The 7,500-nt window shown below is 42.0% G+C and overlaps 1 protein-coding gene across 2 annotated transcripts in view; it reads left to right on the forward strand.

Annotated features, from left to right (window-relative positions):
* LOC101850858 (opioid-binding protein/cell adhesion molecule homolog) overlaps nt 1-7,500 on the forward strand; it is a 90,662-nt gene that overhangs the window by 67,117 nt on the left and 16,045 nt on the right. The window lies entirely within an intron of this gene.

Genomic DNA, 7,500 nt, shown 5'->3' on the forward strand with positions numbered 1-7,500 from the left:
GATGAAACTAAAGTCTTTCACTTTCAATCTGAATCCATCCATCCTCCAGATTTTCTTCCCCACCACAATAGAAACTTTGGTAAATTTTGGTATCACTTACTATGGGAAGACAGCACATTATAAAAATAAACAAGTTGATAAGAAAGGCATCAAGAACAATTGGTAGAGACCTAAGTAACTTTGAATATCTGCACAAGACAAACGTTCTAAAAAAGGCGGAAATAATGCTTAGTGACCATAGCCATCCACTGACATCAGAATTTCAACTATCGACCCTCAGTAAACGACACATTTCCAAAAAAGCAAGAACAGACAGATATAGAAATTCGTTCGTACCAACTGCAGTGAGGTTACTGAACACACAGTGCTACCATTGAAATAGAGAGAGAGAGAGAGAGAGAGTGAGAGAGACTGCACAAATCCACTGTTACAAAAATTTGATAATAATTAAAGTGAAGGTGTACTACTAAATCAGAAACATCAATCCCCAGCAGCGTACTATCTATAACTTTACCAGCTTTTGGCAATTTGTTAAGCCTCAAAGAGTCATATGAAACTTAAATAAGAAAGGCTGGATCGAGTAAACGCATCCTTTAAAAAGTCTCGACATTTCTCGACTGACCCCCCCCCCCCCCCAAATCCCAACCCAGGAAATTACTGGAGAAGTGTCATCCCATTTATGCTAACATGCTCGCAGTTTCAACCGTTATGGTCTGGATTTCAATAGGGCGCAACCATCTTTCCACAAATTTTAATGACACAATGTTTAAACAGGTAAACTGCACAGCCATTTCAACCGAGTAGCCGAAAGCCATTTTCCTAGCGGGGTTTCTCACTTTACGAAGTGGAATTTTCATATTTTGTATTCCTTCCAACCCTCCCCCAAAAAGAAAAAAAAAGAAAGAAAAATAAAGAAAAAAAATGAATAGCACACTAGCGCGAATTCTTAATGTAAATCCCCTTTGCTGACCAGTATAGTCAGCATTAATAATATAACACTTTTCTTGAAACAAAAATTAGACGTACGTTTGATTCTAGACCACAAATATAAATGTATGTTTAAACTCCAAGACAAACTCACTAACAGATCACCACAAATAAAGAAAATGTTACAAAAGTATAAAAGCTTTAATTCTGTTTTCGGTCCCGTTCCTCTCTGGTATGTGTCTAGACATTGAAGCAGACATACCCAACATTTGTTTTTTATGTGCCTTGTTAAGTAACAGTATCTGTTTGCTAGCTGGATCTTAGCTGTATTATTGTTTTGGTATTCATATGAATTTTTAAAAAAAATGTTCTTACATACTTTCCTTCAGCATGGTTGTTATTGACACATATAAGGTTATAAATGCCTCCCAAAGTTGGACAAGACTGTCTGATGCCCGGTTTGGAGATCACACACGTCCTGTGCAATACTCTTTCCAAACATTGGAGTGAAACTGATTGACAATACGAGATGTGTGTGCCGGTACCGAAGAGGGTAGATGACTTAAAAATGGAGGCACGAAGAAATTAAACGCTCAGATTGGTGGAGAATTCCCGGATAACGGTAGACAATTATTGTTTACCCGGGTAGCAGTTTTTCCCTTCGGTCTGCTATGATTTCCATCCTGGCCGGTATTAAATGCCAATCAGAGGGTTCTCGGGGACACGGCAACCAGGGGGGTAGTGCTGAAATGTTGAAGGAACGAAGGGGTTTGGCGGGGAGTGAGAGTAGGGGGTGGGAGAGGTGTTTTGATTTGGGGCGATAAAAAATAATGTGCTTCCGAAAAACGAAAGGGGTTCTAAGAGGGAAGGGAGGGAGGGGGTGAAGGATATTGTAGGCATAATGAGCTCTTATGGTTTCTAGTTGCGTGAGGTGTGGGCATAAACGAGAAACAGGATAAGATAGATAGATAGATAGATAGATAGATAGATAGATAGATAGATAGATAGATAGATAGATAGATAGATAGATAGATAGAGAGAAAGAGAGTGAGAGAGAGAAAGAACGAGAATGAAAGAGACTGAAAGAGAGAGAGAGAGAAAGAGAGAGTTAGAGAGAGGAGGGGGGGGAGAAAGAGAGAGAGAAAGAGAGAGATAGATAAAGATAGAGATAGAGATAAAGATAGATGGAGAGAGAGACACACACACACGCAGAGAGAGAGAGAGAGAGAGAGAGAGAGAGAGAGAGGGAGAGAGAGAGAAAGAGAGGGAGAGAGAGAGAGAGTGAGAGAGAGAGAGAGAGAGAGAGAGACAGAGAGAGAGAGAGATGTTGTGTGTAGGGGGAGGGGGTTGAGCGAGGGAGGCAAAACAACAAAGAACACTGAGTTGCTGAGACATACAGAGATCAGACGGGTTGGTGAAGAATACTCTTTACACAACAGTGAGTCACAAAAATGATTAGTTTTAGGTGAGAGGGGGTACTGGATGCATATTATTAAGGTTTTCGTCTCTCGTGTAGTGAGGTGTGGGCATTGTTGGAAGACAACGGATGCGGGAAAAAGAAGAGCACATTCCCAATCCTGTGACACCATGATGTTATAGATTTAAAGAGACATATTATATAATATTATTACTTAATGTTGTAATGCATGCACGGTGATGCATCACCGCCGCAATCTTTTTGTTAATTATAATATTTTGGTGTTTGAAATCCCGTTTAAGTGACCAAATTTATTTTAGACACCGTAGAAGCAAAACTACTTTAATTGAAGACTTTTTAAAAATCGCCAATATATTGTCTTTAATGACTTTGGGTTTTTGCAAGTGGAGATTGGATGTGGGGCAGAAACACAAAGTGTAGTAAGGTAAAAAACAGTAGGAGTACAATGTTCTAAGAAAGTAATGAACCTTGAGAGGACGAAGACAAACACAAACATGAGAGAGGGATATAGAGAAAGAGAAGATTAAGTATGGGAGAGGGAGAAAGGAGAAACAACAAGGGATAGATAGATAGATAGATAGATAGATAGATAGATAGATAGATAGATAGATAGATAGATAGATAGATAGATAGATAGATAGATAGATAGATAGACCCGCAGACGGACAGATAAACAGACGGACAGACAGACAGACAAACAGACAGACAGACAGAGCGATGGAGACCGGGGAGGGGGGGGGGTTAGAGAAGGGGCAGCCGAGAGGAATCGTTCAAACGCGGAACGATGATGCCGCCATGATGATGTTGGCAAATGCGTAAAAAAAAATTGTAAGAAGTGAAGAAAGAGTAAACGCTGTCGCTCGCAATCGATCTTGTGGTCACGAGTGAAACGGTTTGACCGGGTCATAAAGTAGATATCGAGACGTGATGCCCGCCTGATTACCGGGGAGGGTGCACTGGTCAGGGGGAGAGAAGAATCAGTCAGTGTCCGGCCAAAGCTGTGCTTTTTAGTTGAGCTTTCTTTTCTTCTTCACAAGAAAGGTGGTGATACGCCTACAGTTCTTGGATTACCTTTCTATCTTTTCACTCGCTCCCTCTCTCCTCTCTCTTTCTCTCTCTCTCTCTATCTCTCTCTCTCTCTCTCTTTCTCCCTCCCCCCTCTCCCTCTCTCTCTCTCTCTGCCGTTCTCTATTTGTCTATCGTAGCCTACACCTTGCTCTTTGCGTTAGACATTTTTTTTTGTTTGGCAGTTCACAAGGCCTTCCCCACTCCTCTTCTTTCTCTCGCACATGCTCTCGCTCTCTCTCTCTCTCTCTCTCTCTCTCTCTCTCTCTCTCTCTCTCTCTCTCTTTCTCTCTCTCTCTTTCTCCCCCTCTCTCTTTCTCTCTCTCTCTCCCTCTGTATGTGTGTGTGTGTGTGTGTGTGTGTGTGTGTGTGTGTGTGTGTGTCTTTTACCCCTCTTCTCTCTCACTTTTTTTCTCCCTCTCTCACTTTCCCTCTCATTTCTCTGTGAGTTTAGGTGGATGTATTTGTTTATGTTTAAAATGGGGTAAGAGTTGGGTGAGAGTTGAGAATAGGAGGTGGGAATAGCAATGTGAGAACACTCATCTATGTACGCGTAAGTATCTGATCCGTATTTCCCTGGAGAATGCAGTAGAACTTCTGGGTCCCTATAATTTTGTCGATGTATTGCTACCAGTGTCTGAATTGAAGGGGGGAATGAAAATTATTTAATAATCGTTTATCCTGTTGATGCTTAACAACGTTTTTGCGTTAATATACCGCTTAGTGTTCGGAGCTGGTGTCATCTGATCTCGTATTGTATAGAGCCACCAGTACAATGATTTCATTTTAGCTTTCGGTTGCTTCGGAACAAGGACAGACGTATCATCTATTCTGGCAAGTGTGCCAATGTCATGTTGAGTCCCACCTCATTAGACAAAGCGTTTTTTCCTGCAGCATGCCGTAAATTTGTGGACCTGTTGCTTAGAACAATGGCATGATAATCGCAATACAATGCCAGAGGAGCTGTACAATAGAATGCAGATGTTTTAGAAAGTCATGCCATGTAGAGCCTTAAAGCTTCTTTCCAATGGGTTCCATATGTTCATTTAACCGGTGTCTTCTCTTGTCAAACGACAGCAACCCCCCGCCCCCCTCCCATCCTATTATCAACGCGAAAGAAGTGTAACAGGAAAGCCGTACCAAAGAATTCAGCGTATTTGTTTGTTCGACGGATTGAAATATATCGTGTGGAGCTCTATGTGTGTTTAACTGGAAGTCTTTTCCCAGTCTTTTTTATCTTGCCATCTCTGGTAAGCTAGGGCTTTGGAAATAATCGTAGGCGATTCGCCTCCATTTCTCTCTGAAGTTCGTCTTTTGCTATCCAAGATCAGACACCTCAAACGGGAGCATGCCTTAGGGGGCCTTCCCCACACTTGGAGCGCCTGCAGGTACCCGCACAGCTAAAAACAAATCGACCTCAATTGTACACAGCCAGGGGCGGTCACCTTGTGGGTCCAGCAGGGTTTACAATGCAGGGGCTGTCAGCTCGCCTGATGGGAAAGTGATCGACTAGACAAATAATTCCCACATCAGCGACAACTCGGACACAAATATTCATCCGGGCGCCATACCGGGACACAGATATGAGCGCTGCGTCAGAGAAGTTTTCAGTTCTCTCCCCTTCTTGTCTGCAGGATGTGGCGACGTGCGGTATGAGGCACGCAGTTTCCGGTCTAGACCTCTCTTTCAACGAAAATGCAAATGCTGCTTCTGATACGCTGTCAATGCAGGGGCGATTTACGCGTGTATATGTCTAGGAAGTAGGCAATTTTTTAGCTATGATTTGTGGGTGATCATGATTATTTTCTTTCATGTTTTCGGCTGGGAGAATTCAAGGGGAGCTATACATCGCCTTGTTTTAGACTGCACGCTTTTGTGTACGTTTTCAACGATGAAAAGGTCTAACATGATTCTGTCTTTGACAGCCATTTGGGAGGTTGCTTTGATATAAATCTCGGGCTGCACCCTTTAACGTTATTATGAGAAAAGAGACTAGATACAGACTATGATAAAGGGTAGACGGTTATCTTTGGCTAGAGCAATGCTAGAGTTATGAAAGCAAACAACGTTAGAATAAATCAAGCCTGTTGAATACTCATGTCGTTATTGTTATCTTTGTGAAATATAAGACAGAATGTGGCCTTTCTTGACAAAGTGGGTTCGGTGAGGGGATACCGGATAAACAGAATGAATATACACTAGCAGGAAGTGCAACTTTTATAGAGATGGCATAGTAGATAATAATATGAACATCTACGTTTAATTTACTTTCGATGTATCGCTTCTTGTCTTTTGCTCTTATTCCATTCCTTTATTCACTATTGTGTCTTGCACCCAATGTTCGATATTACATATTTGTGCTTAGAAAAACTTTAGACATTTACCCCCCTCCCCCCAACCCAAAAAACAACCCAATAAACATTCAATTCTGGAGAGAGAGAGAGAGAGAGAGAGAGAGAGAGAGAGAGAGAGAGAGAGAGAGAGAGAGAGAGAGAGAGAGAGAGGGAGAGAGAGGGAGGGAGGGGGGGGGGGCAAAAACCGATACAGAGACAGAGAGACAGAATGGTTTGGGGGAGGGGGGTTGTTGGAGAGAGACAGGTGCGGAGGTAAAAGTTAACTGATATTTTCTTCTATCTCGGAGGAAAATGGCTTCAGACGTTTGTCAAGGGAAGCAAAAAAATGAAACATAGGGCCTTTTTTAGGGGTGGGGGGGGGGGGAAGGGTTGAAATCGAAAGGTTTAAGTGATTTATTACTCAGGGGGACAGATCACTATAGAAATACGACTGGTGCAAAACCAGAACATACGAATGGGAAAATGTAGGTGTTCGGTGTTATCTTTCTGCTTTAATTGCTATCACAATCGATGCATTTTCAACGGCTGCGGTTGAAGTGAAAATTGTGTCTTAGTAGACCATACTTGGCAAAAAAGACCACTTTACAGTTATATTTATGACTAATGGAATACATCTCGAGAACAATAGACATACTCTATTACTTCAATAACTAATGTTATAAATAAAGCAAAATAAACCATGTTTTCAAATTTGTGGAACTAGTCGCGATCGACTTCCGCTGGTAGCGGCAAAGAATTGTTTCACCTCCACCATCACCCCCACCCCCTTTCCACCTCCCAGGGCCAGCTCTTAACGAGCTCTGTGTTTGCTGCCACTGTTGTAAAGGGTGATTAAATTTCTTGCGATTTTGCAAATGACTGCCTATTCCTATTAACTTTTGCACGACTGGGCCGATCCCTCGAATTTGTCTGGAAAAGTGTGAGGGTAACCCGCGGGAAATTCCGTTCGCTGTCTCAATTGGTTGAGTAATCGCGAGCCGGTTGGTGTCAAGAACTACTTCAAACCGCCATAATTTGATCCCATTAACTTGTAGTCTTGCTCAAACTGGTATTGGTGGTTTGTCAGTGTTTGAACAGTCGATATTAAATGCTTGCGTGGTCTTGCGACTTCCACCGCGAACTGTTGAAGGTGAACGAATGCCTCGAGGGTGGTTGTTAGGCATGCCTTGTGGGCTTTGTACTTTTACTTTAAGAAGGCTATTTCTTTTTGATAATGATGATTTCAGGCATGATTACGTTTTCCCGGGGGAAATATTTTTTAATGCAACAATTTTCTTCCAACATGGTACTGTCACTTGCTTAAGTTTCATATTCTTTATTACACAGCATACTACACAGCATAAGAAACGAAAACTAAAGGGGCGATGAGGCCATGTTCAATTCCGTACGATGAACAAAAACCACTCCACACAATTTAATTAAATGGCGGTATTATAATTCAGAGGATGCTCCACTACAGGTATAATAAATGTGTCATGACGCGATGGACTCTGATGCTCGTCAAATTTTGGGCATGTGAAGTTATTGGTTATATATTAAAGCTTATAATTTTGTCTTTCTTTCGATGAAAAAATAGGGGGCTCTCGTGGCCTAGAGGTTAAGGTGTTGGCCTCTCATTCAAAGGTACCAGGTTCGAATCCGGGTAGCGACCGAAACATTTTCTTCTATAAAAATTGTCTCCTTTCATCCCCTTTCCTGCTCTCAAGCAATGTTCTG

The sequence above is a fragment of the Aplysia californica genome, unplaced genomic scaffold (genome assembly GCF_000002075.1).
Source record: "Aplysia californica isolate F4 #8 unplaced genomic scaffold, AplCal3.0 scaffold00006, whole genome shotgun sequence".
Taxonomy (NCBI): domain Eukaryota; kingdom Metazoa; phylum Mollusca; class Gastropoda; order Aplysiida; family Aplysiidae; genus Aplysia; species Aplysia californica.